Here is a 12,443-nt window from a genome sequence, read left to right as displayed (position 1 = left end):
GAACTCTCTTCCTCTTGAATTAAAATAAGAGTAAAGATGGGGATATTAAACTCTATTAATAGTTTAAGATGTAATAAATGGCTCCACCAGAAATAGCTGACTCAGACAGACGAAGATATTTTAATTTCTCAACAATTCATAAGCAAGGACTGACTTCCCAGGTACAGAACTGGGGAACTGTGGGTTCTGCAGGAATTACTCCAAGACCCAAATCAGAAACTCCGAGAGAGGGAATTGTGTTCTTTACCAAATCTTCCTGGTGGTTTCTGTACATTCTAAGTTTTGTCAACCATCCCTCACAGTTTCTCCTGTGAATTAAAGAACGATTTCCCTAATTATGGTTATGTACTATCTTAAGCATTTTGTCCTATAAAATTTAGCCGCATTGACAACTGACTGAAGAGTTGTAAACTAGTAGTAAAAACAGTAGTTGTAGCAGTTCTACTGATAATCACATCCTCAAATATTTTTAGGAGAAAGACAACATGATTAATATTCATAAAATCACGAAAATGACTCAAATATTTGTCATTAGCAGCTGCAAATTTACTAGCTTTCACGGGTCTCTTTTAGTGAATTCCCAGTATGCACGGTGCACCATGCCAGGTATTCCTTATATTACCATTTTAGTAAATATTAATGGTAGTGTGTGTAATAGGAGTTAGCATCTCCATTCCAAATAAGACTGAGGCTTAGAAAAACAGGGCAAGCACTCCACCATCATACCAATCAGTTCTTTCCTTTCAGAGAGTGTGCATTCCAATTTAGAGAAATACTATAAAACAAGGCAAAAGAAGTAAGGCAGAAAGAGAGGAGCCTACTAACCTCACCGAGGAAGCACTGATGCCTGAAGCTCCCCTAGTCCTCAGGGATTCGAGCTTTCCAGGAACTGAGCTTTCCCTTTCTGGAGCCAAGATGTCATTTCCCAGCGCCTGCAAACCCACCCATCCACTTCCACTTCCTTTCCTTTTCTCAGTTCCTGGTTGGAAGCTAGTTGTTACAAGAGCCCCACCCCTGGAGATTCTGGTTCAGTGCATCCTTCTTGGAGGCCTGGAGGAGGTATTCAGGAAATACTATCCAGGTTTGAGGAAACTTACCAGGAGCACCTACCCATTGGCCTAACAACTAATCGTTCACAGCTGGGCCACAAGCAGCTTGGTGTAGGCAGATTTCTTCAACATCCGGTATCTTTTTTTGGTTCATTTCTCAGGATTTTGCCCAGTCCATGCCTTCTAGTATCCAGCTTCTCTCATCTAAAATTTTGATTTTTTTTTAAATTGCATATTATTTGCATTTTAAAAATTTTCTCTCATTTCTCAGTGATAATGGCATTTTAAGCCTGAATTTTCGGCAAGATTCTCCTGCCAAACAATTTTCAGATGTGAGAGCACGGGGAGAAAGTGCCTGACATACTTACACACAGCCGATACTCCATAAGTAATTGCTGAATGGATTAAATAATAAATCTCATGTTTTTCACACAAAATCTATATTCTCGTAATGGTTTTTGTTTGTTCTCTGATCTTTCCTTTTTTCCCCCCTTGGTATTCTATTTTTGTGTTAAACATGTAAATTTTTGCCCCTAATCCTCTGGATATACTAATGAGATAGCATAAAATATCTTTTTTGATTTATATGATGTTCCGAGAATACCCTTTTGTCTTTCATGCTACCGGTGTTCATTATATATCTGTCTGGTAATTTCTGTTTGTCCATTTTATTTGATAATTAAGCCCTGGGAGGGTGGTATGGGTTTCTTCTTCTGTAATATATACAGGATGATTTCTCACCTTCCCTGACTAGGAAGTCTGCAGGGACCCTGATGTATGGGGAAATGTTGGGATTGACTGGCAGTCTTCACCTTTCAGGTGGTAGCTTACAGAGAAGTAGCTAGCTGTCAGGCAAGGACTCTAAATCCCCAGAACAGAGAAGGTTTTAGTGTGAGGCTTTAACACTCCATTAAAAACCTTTGCTCTCAGGGTGCCTGGATGGCTCAGTCAGTTAAGCTTCCAGCTCCTGATTTTGGCTCAGGTCATGATTTCAGGGTCGTGAAATGGAGCCCTGAGCCAGGCTCTGTGCTCAGCACTGAGCCTGCCTGTCCCTCTCCCTGTGCTCGCCCCACCCCCACCCAGATCATGCTCTCTTTCTCTTTCTAAAATAAATAAAATCTTAAAAAAAAGAAAAAACAACTTTGCTCTCACCTTTGTCACCTTATTACTATTTCAATTTCTTAGAGAAGAACCACTTGTCCTTTTGCCAGAAGTTACACTATGTGTATTGGTGAGAAGGTGACAGGTGTTGGGAACAGTTGTTCCTTTTTATAGACCTTCAACTAGTCCTCGGATTTGCTTCTTACTCCAGCCCAATGCCCCTCTAGGATTTAGAAGGGTAGATTAGCTCTCATTTCTACTGTAGTCCCCTTGTAGAGTACTTCTGTAGTTTAACTTTGAATTGGCTTTTGATCCCAGATTTATTAAGAAGTGTTAAATTTCTGAGCACTAAGCTGTTTTGTTTGATTTGCATTTTGTTGGTAATTTCTAGTTTTATTATGATGGGTTCTGAGAATGTGCCATTTATGAGTTTGGACTGTGGCACTAGATTACTCTTGTTTTGTTGGCTTTTGGTTTTGGTATCAAGAAAACAAGCAACATCATGAATTCTTCGGCTGCTCATCACTTGAATTCTCTTCCTATGCTCGAAGACTTCTCAGATTGAGTTTTAGGGTGCCCCAGAAACTTCAGCTAATGGAAGCTGGTGGGCAAAACTCACTTCTGCACTTTCCTTGGGGCTGCGTGCAGTACCTGCTTGCTCTTGAGGAAGGATGCTAAAGGGGTTCCTTACATCTTTGATCAAACCCCTGTCTACTGTTCAACCCCTAGTCTTTCATCTTCTGCCTGTGAGGTATGGAGAATGCCTTTCAATCTAAGCACAATTATGAGCAGGACATAGGGAAGGAGGTGATGAGGAAACTTGTCTCATTTAGAGATTTCACTACTTCATTGAAAGTTTTTCTTCCTTTGGTATTTATGGTGGTAGTCACAATATCATACTCACTTGGAGAATCGCTTTCCTACCTTTCCATACTGGATTCTCCATCTTGGACTATCTACTTGACTTGCCTCAAGTGACCCCTACAACTCTAAGACACAATCAGCTTTGGTCCTAATGAAGTTTTCACACTCCTTCAATTCCTACCAACCACTAAGCACACACAGCCGTGCACATACATAAGGATAGGTGCAAGAGCGCATGCTCACATGGAACACTGACTTCATAATCCAAATCGGTGATTTTTTTGAAGTGGGAAACAAGTCCACCTGTTTTGTTTGTCTCTCCTTTGATATGTTTAATCAAAGCCTCTTTGAAACTAATTGGCTTTTTTCTTAGTCCAATCCCATTTGATTTGTCTATTATAAAATTAATCCAAATTTTGTTCTGTTGATAGCATCGTTCTTTCTGAGCCCAGTTTTAAAATTTATTGTGTTTACTTGATAATTTCTATTATACCTAAAGGAAAGAAAGATAAATATGTGAGCACAATTTGACATCTTGAAATCAATAGTTTATTGTCTTTGTTTCTTTGTAAAAATAAAGCATTCATAATGCCTTCGCTAGCATGTTTCTTTTTGGTTTTGTGTCTTATGATCTCCTTTACAGTTTTAGGTCTATCTAAAGTAATTTACCTCATTGGACAAGGCATGATTTCGTATTAGCACTCTGACACAGTAGCATTAGGAAATCTGATTAAGCAAAAATACAATAAATGCAAACATCTGGCATTGAGGGATAAATTTCTTAGGCACACTTAGAATTTCTTAGTAAACTCACTGATACCAATTTACCCATCCCCAAACCATTGACATGTGTATGTTCATTAGGTTAACAGAAAATTTGGTAGTGTGCTATATTTCCATTCAGAGCTCTAAATGTTCTAGCTTTTCCTGACCTGAGTTTGACCCCATCCACAACATTCCTTGGAAACATGTTCGCTGTAATGTGTAATTTTTACTGCTTTCACATGGCTAGCCCTAATATACAAGTTCTACTCTATTCAATCATAATATCAAATAGGAAGTCATTTTAACTCCAAATTTATCAAACTAAAAAAAAAAAAAACCCACAAATTTATCAAACTATTAATCTCTTTGTCTAGAGCTGTGGATCCTATTCTTTTACTTGTTGCTCAGGAGACATGTATTAGATCACAAGAGACTTCCAAGCTCTTGGAATATTAATGAAAGTCCAAACTCCTCAACATAAATAACTAACTGGCACTTAGAACAAAAACGCTCTTCTTATTCTGTTTGCATTTTTTTTCCTTAGTACACTTTATAAAAGATAGGATACAAATAGTCAAAGTCAGGCAGAAAAAGTAGAAAAACAGAATATCTAGTTTGCTTTAATGGAGGGAGTGGGACTTATGCCCCTGTCTGAATAGAAGAGTTAGCCAACAGACAGAGGCCTTCTCCTGTTAACATTATGGATATCAGCCAAGTTTGCAAAGAGGTAGACAGTATGCCAGTCTAATTTTGACCAGAAGCCAAAGGGATGAACCTGGGGCCAAAAAGCAAAGAATTCCTCACTTCCCTAGAGATCCAAAGAGAGACACAAGACAATAACTTGAGCCAGAAGTTGGAAATAAGAAGACTAACTAGATCCACTACAACCTCTGAGGTTGAGAGGTCTACGGACTAAAAGAAAATAATGACAGGTGTGCTGTGAAACCCAGATTTTGAAAACTCCACTATTGAATATTGTGAAGAGTAATACACCAAACATAAAACTATATGTAGTAAAGAAAAGGTTGGATAGCAGTGCTTTTTGTTTTATTTCGCTGAGATATTAGAGGTGATTTTGTAAGAGATTCCTGCCTTCACAATACAAATACAACCACTTCACCTCCTTTTTTGCAATTTGAGAGACTTAGGTGCACTGGGTAGGATTCAGGGGCAATATCTACCTTTGTGCTCTGAGTCTCATCTCCTCCTACTTTTTCAGAGAATTTGTTAGATTATTTTTTACTCCTTTCCTGTTAATTTCAGCCAATTTCTCCTGAATATTTCTTTAACATCTAAACACATTTAAGTAAACATATACTCTATTTTAAAAATAGTTCTCAATTTTATATTCTTTCTCTAGCTAATGTCCTCTACCTTTCCTTCCCTTTAATAGCCAAGCTTTTTGAATATTATATTTTTTAAATTAAAGTATAATTGATTCACAATATTACATTAATTTCAGGTGTGCCACATAGTGATTGGACAACTTTATACATTATGCTACACTTACAAGTGTAGCTGACATCTATGAGTGTAGCTACCATCTGAAAAGTAATTATTTTTTGTTTTAATTTTTTTTGTGATTTAATGGATTTAATGTAATTCAGTTCACACTTCAGACCACTGCAACCTGACCTAGCTCTTAATACTGTAAGATTACTTCCCTTTTAAAAGTAATCAAGAGTTCCTCATGATTACATCCAATGAGTGTTTCTAGTTCTCATTTTCTATTTGATCCGCTAAAGCATTTGACTTCTTCTATCAACATTCATACATGTCACTCTCTGGAAAGAAGCTCACCAGGCTTTTTGTTTTCTTTCAAAGGACTTTACATAGTCAATTTGTGTGTATTTTAACTCAGGGACAGCAGTGAAAGAGAGAGTGCAGTCTAAGGAAATGCAAAAAAAAAAAAAAAAAAAAAAAAAAGAAAATTAAATTTCAGGAATGTGGTATTGGATGGTATTCTTTGGTTGTTGGGTTCAGACTGCAGATCGAAGACCAAAAATCACACAATGTATAAGATACTGTTGTGTCTCATTTCTAACTAGGAAGTAGTTTGACAATTCCAAAGGAAGCAACTCATAAGAGATTTGTTCATTTCATTATATAGAAGTGACCTACACTTGTAGAACAAATTTTCCCTGTTACCCATTATGCAAGAACAATGGCAATTTCTAGTTGTTCTCCCAATATTTCCCATTGATTAAAACTGTTCACTTAAGAATGGATAGCTAGTACATTCTCAAATACATATGTCACTAAAAGTGTCATGATAATGAAGAATTATAAATATGCATTTTAAAATTTAAAAGTGAGTTTCAAAAAGAGAAAATAATTCAGATAATACTGGGAATATTGGAAATACTCATTATTTATGGAATAGACTATGAAAAAATGAAAGATAATTTGAGACTGGAGAAATAGGACCCATAGAAAGTGTTAAAATTTTGAATATCACATTTTGGATGTTTTATTTTCTTATTTTAGAATTTCTTAAAAATCTAAATGCATACTTCTAAGAGGATAGTTTTGAAAAGAATATTTTAAAATGGTATTCGTCTTCATCTCTACTTCTTATTACTTCTCCTTCCTTTTGAATATATATAAACATCCACAAGCCAAAAAACTCTAAAATGGGCATGGATAATTACACTGGTTTCACATATTTGGTGGAAAAGAGAGAATAGGGGCCTTCTCTCATATGAGATGCAAATCAGAAAATATATGTGATTTAATGGCAGATTAGCATCATTTATTTTTATATTCACTGCATTTTGTTATTTTTAATAGAATTCCATTTGCCAGGATTTGGTTCCAAAATGTAAGTTATTTAACAGATATCATTAGGTTGCTAAGCATTAACACTTAATTATCATATTAATAAACAGTTATTACTCTCTCCTACACTGAGCCTTGCCTCTGCCGCATTAGTATGCATGCACTGCTCTTAGGCAACTTAATTGTCCTTAAAGGAAATCATTACAATTTAAATGAAATTGGGAGCTACTGGTTAGGGAAGGCTGTAGGGCATGCAAAATACATACTAAACAAGGAACTGTAATTTCCCCAAATCGCATTTTTTTTCAGTAATTTCACATCACAGCACTATATCTATTTGGTTAAGGGGAAAACAGTTTATTTTTTGCCTCGCAATTTTACAAGGGCACCATTTAACCAAGGACATGCAAGACTCTGGAATGGTAGCAAAAGAACTTGAGTAAATCAAATAATTTCTTTGCGGCTGGTAAACTGTTGTCAGCATTTGCAACACAGTCAACGAAGCAATAAAGTATAGCATGGTGGGCAGCCGTCAACCACCTCGTCTGCCTCTAGGACGGAGGGCAGCAGGAGGCCAAAGACTTTATGGAGACAGCTGTTGCCTCTTCCCATATGTGATTTTGTTTGTTCACTTCACAGCAACACGCTTCACATGCTGTCACAAAAATGGGGAATAGGGTCATTCTCTTGTGTCGTGTTACCCCTCTCTCCCAGTTGAGAGCTCATTTTTCACATCCTCAATCCTAAAATGACTTAGTTTGGTGATGAAAGTTAAACACTGTCATCTGCTATTGAAATGCAAAGAATTTAAGTATCCCTGAACTCTTATTTCTGATAATTAATCAGTGTTTTACACAACCTTAAATAGCTCTTCATTTTTAGTGAGTGACTCATGATGAAAACAAGGATTTAATTCCTGTGGGTATTTAGCATTTTCAGATTAATTAGTTAGCAACTGAGAGTTAACTTCATTAGTGTCCAACTTTGTGGGAATATGTAAGAGGGATAGATGGTAAAATGAACAAACACCCTACCTTTTCTGAAGTATACAAACAATAAAATAAGAACTTAAAACAGTGAAACTAAACCACAGGACTGACAGATATTAAGGAATCCAGAAGTAGGCATCTACTAAGCTCATTGCAATTCATACCTTTTACATGCCAGTTAGAAATCTCCATTTTGCAAATTAGAAAACTGATGTGGGAAAGACCCATTAGCTTCACCTGGGTCTCATAGTTACTAAACGACTGTACGAAGTTTTAGATCCCAGGTCTATCTGCTTCTGCACCACATATTCATACTTGAGAACCTCACTATGAACCCGAAAAGCACCTATATTTTTGGCACAGACCATCCTATTACTTCTTGAATGGTCTATCAATGCAGAAAAAGAAAACAGATTAATTATTGCAAAAGATTTGTAGAAATTCTCTCTTCTCATACATTACGAGTTACTGTGTTTTTCTGCGCTTTTTCATCAGGAGACATGCTTTCTGAGTGAAGGTCTATATCATGGCTGTTCTTCATAGTTTTATCTTCCTTTTCCGAAGGGGAAAAATAACCAAATTAGCAGGCAAAAGTGCGGCGTCATGGACATTGATAGATGCGGCCTGTAATGTAAAGTTGAGCCCCATTTTAAAAATGTTTCCTTGTTTCCTGGAGTCCTTGTGGTGGCTTATTGAATTTTCAGACTAGTGATAGAAGAATTTCCATAACCTTGTGCTCTCTGGGAATGTGAGCTTAGGTACGATGTCTACCTTCTTGGAGTTTTGGGCTTCTTGATTGTAGGAGAAGAATAATAATTTATACTATATTTATTTTACAAGTCTTAAATGGGACAAAATAGATATTCATGATTTTTCTTTTTTTTATAAAGCAATGGAAAAACAGCAATTTTTAATTTTAAAAAATTATTATTATTATTATTTTTATTTATTTTTTTTTTTTACTGAGTTGCCACAGTATAGGAAAAATCAAATGTGGGATTTAGACTCAGAACTAGGTTGGAAGCACAAATACTATCTGATAATTGGACATTATTTCATCTCAGTTTCAGTTATGGCATCTCTGAATTAGAGATTTGTATGATACTTATAGTAAGGATAAAAGGAAAATGTTTCAAATGTCTGGTACCTTCAGAATACCTGAAGAAAACAATACTAATTACTAACAATCCACATGAATAATCTAAAAAACAAAATAAAATTCCAAAAGCAATGTTCAGAATTTATGCTTCGACTTTACAATTTATGTTATCGGGACCAATTTACACACCTACCTCCATTCACTAATTCCCACTTTCCTTCTCTGTTGTTTAACCAGTGAAGGATGTGGCCACAGCAACCTCCATTGTCTCATCACTCTACCTCTAACCACTGCTGGCTGTCCCATCTCTCTCCTGGGTTAAGGACTAGTCAGTCTCCATTATTTCCACTACAGTGGGAGTTGGAGTAGCTCCAAAGTCCAAGTCCACCCACGGAGGACACATTGTGAGGCTGGACCAGGTGAGTAACGAATGTTGCATTTGCTTTCTCTCCATGCTTGTTCCATATTCATTTTTACCTCCCTCTCGCTATCTGGGGTTTTACCCACCAACAAAACATTAGTACACAAGCCTTAGTTAAAGCCACAGTTTCAAAGTAATTTGGGTTGAAACAATTGAGTGGCATTCACCCTAAAATGTCACTGCAGGAGGGGACTTTAGGCTATAGGCTTAACACTTGAGTAAAATAGGACCAGGCTTTCTTGTGATAAGTGGGGCACTGATAACCCTTTGCACTCAGTGACATCATAGTCATGTTTTCACATAAGGTATACAAGTGCAGTTGATCAGTACAAGCCAATAATGAACATTAAATAATGGGGTATGACCTTTTTAATGGCTTGCAGACTTTATAAAAAGTAAATTGTCAACTTAAGGTAGGCTGTCAAAGCCAAAGAGCTTCAGTGGTAGATTTTAAAAAGACTTCTCTTCTGCAGTCATTAGATAGACTCTGTTGAAAATCAGACCAAAGATCTGATTATGGGATTGGTAGAACTGCAAGAAAGTTTTTGGTTTTGTTTTTATTTTTTTATTTTTGTTCTTTTTAAACCTTTTTTTCTTTAAAGATTCTATTTCTTTATTCATGAGAGACATGGAGAGAGAGAGACAGAGACACAGGCAGAGGGAGAAGCCCCTCCCCAGGCAGGGAGCCCTATGTGGGACTCGATCCTGGGACTCCAGGATCATGCCCTGAGTGGAAGGCAGATGCTCAAGCCACCGCTGAGCCACTCAGGCATCCCTGGTTTTGTTTTTAAAGCTTCAGTAGGTGTACTATAACCAAGTGAGAGCCATTATCGTAAAATAATGCCAGGAGGTAGAAATAAATCCATATAAGCCAGAGACATGTTAGATTAGGGACATTTTTAGGGGTTCAGAGATCTGGGGAATTCAGGATATCCTGCATTAAGTAAAAGACAAGTTGTTGCTGCTCATAGAGCTATATATGTTAAGAAAGAGCCATTGCACTTGATAAATCTATTTACATTATTGATGCAACATGCACAGCCTTTGAGAATATAACTCCAAACCATTCATCAGATTCTGAATGCTATCAGTATTGAATGAGGTTCAGAAATCCAGTCTTCAGTGCAGACTGTCCTGCTACTGTAGCCATGTCATCCATTGACCAATATGTGCTAGATATGGAATAATCACAAAGGGTCCCAGAGGAAAGCCATGTACACCATGGCAGAGGATTACCCTCTTTGAAAAGCATAGTTTGTCTGCACATGCCAGAGACTTTTATCTAAGTAACCGCTTTTGTCTGTGGACATGACCAAAGAACACCAAGAGATTATGTAACTAGAACTTTCCACTATGCGGTAACTTGTTTTGAATTCAGCTAGTCCTAAGGTTAGGCAGGTGCTATAGCAATCAAATATTTAATAGAAGTGACACATTTAAGAGTAGGCTGAAGCAGATTCAGAAAGCACAAGTAAATTAAATGAACAGATGGCCCAGACTCCCTTGTCACTTACTTCTGTTTATCTGATGTTTATCCTTCTACTCACAACTATGTCCTTATGGAGGATAACTTTTGACCAATTGACAGAGTAAGAAAAGATTTAGGCCTGGCTCACTGATGAGCAACCACACTATGTTGGAACTATCAGGAAAAAAAGCTGCTGCTATGTTCTAACCCCATTTATAGGTGAGCCTGAAAGATACCAGTAAAATTAAATCATGCCAGGAGACAAACCTGTGAACAAAATACTCAGGCATCCATTTTGTATGGAGACATCACTTAATACATGGATATACCTAAAACGCTGTGTAGTGGATAATGACTGGAAAGAAATAAGAATGGAAGCCTGGGGATAAGGATGTCTGAAGAAGAATTAAATGGATGGACTCAATGGGAGAAAGCACAAAGTATGAGGATTTGGTCTCTCATATTCATGCCCACCAGTGTGCTTTTACTGAAGAACAGGCTTTCAAAAACTAGGTAACATATGACCTATGTTGTGCATGTTAGCAGGACCCCCCAGACATTTCAATACCTGCAGAATGGCCCTATGAATGGAATAGCAATGGCGGCATAGCTGGAAGCTATGCTGAAAAAATAGAGGTTATGTTTACTATGGAAGTAACTTCCACCAGAGGAAACTTCACTGAAGTGAAAGTTGCAGATTATCACTAAGCTATTTTAGGCTCCTTATTCCAGGATTAGTAGGCAAGGAAAGAATTATTGGATTGCCTGGTAGAGTTAACCCTGAGTATCAAGAGAAGCTGGGGGTACTTCTGCACAATGGGCACAGAAAGGAAGATGTATGGAATAAATGAATTTTGACTTGACATCACTTGTTGTATAGATGCAGCAAATTCAGCCAGATACAAGCAAGAATGTTATATTCAGAACCTTCAAGACATGATCTCAGTCACTTCATTACTTCACTACACAAGGTAAAATACTGGTCAAAGCAGAAGGGGGTGGTGAATCTAGACTTTGGAAAAGAAATATCAGTTAAATCTCAGGAGTAGCTGCAGCGATGGGGACTCAAACCCGGTTTGCTAACCTTCTGAAATACTTCTGAGAATTCTGCAACAAGCAATAAGTTACTGGATGATTGGATTTGTACCTCCATTCTTGATGAAGTCGTGTGGCAATCTTACTTTCGTATTGTTAATGGAGAATGTGAGCAAATCTGAGTGGTACAGTGGAGGGACTGTATGAAACCCAACTTATGTGCTCTCCCAACACATTTGCTAAGTCCCATTTGCCTCTCAAATTTCGATGCTTACAAAATGGAGAGCCTTAGCTGCCACTATTGTCCTCTAATCTCCTAACACAACTAGCTGTCTTGGGAGTCCTTGAAATGATAACCCGACCTTCAGTGCACCGGCTATGGAGACAGCAGAGCATCTGCAGTGCCAAGTCTTGTCTTAGGGAACACCTAGATATTCTCACAGCTCACGGCTTCCAGGGTCAAATAAAGAACCTCTCTTGTGGGGGGCAGTGCTGGTGGTGGGTAATCTGACTTCCCCAGTAGCTACTGTCCATTGGCATCAATAAGAACCTAGAATGGTAGCAAAATTCATACTTCATGAGGTGAACTTCAAGCCCTGAAAGATAGGATGTGAGAAGGAGTTAGCAGATAAATACTGGCTCTTACTTTTCCTAATATTGAACACCATGGGATATTTTCATATACTGATGTGGTAGTTTCATACCCTCTTTCAGAATGTCTTACATAAACAAGCAACTGAATGCTATTAATTGAAAATCAGTGGCCAGCTTGGAAATGGATCTTTCCCCCACTCCTTCCTTCCTTAATCTTCCTGCTCCCAAATTCTACTGATTAAAGCAAATTCCAGAGCCAGCCTGGATTGAAAATGAGTGG

This window comes from Canis aureus, chromosome 17 (assembly GCF_053574225.1).
Source record: "Canis aureus isolate CA01 chromosome 17, VMU_Caureus_v.1.0, whole genome shotgun sequence".
Classification (NCBI taxonomy): domain Eukaryota; kingdom Metazoa; phylum Chordata; class Mammalia; order Carnivora; family Canidae; genus Canis; species Canis aureus.
The sequence above is the reverse complement of the archived record's forward strand: the minus strand, read 5'-3'. Positions refer to the sequence as shown.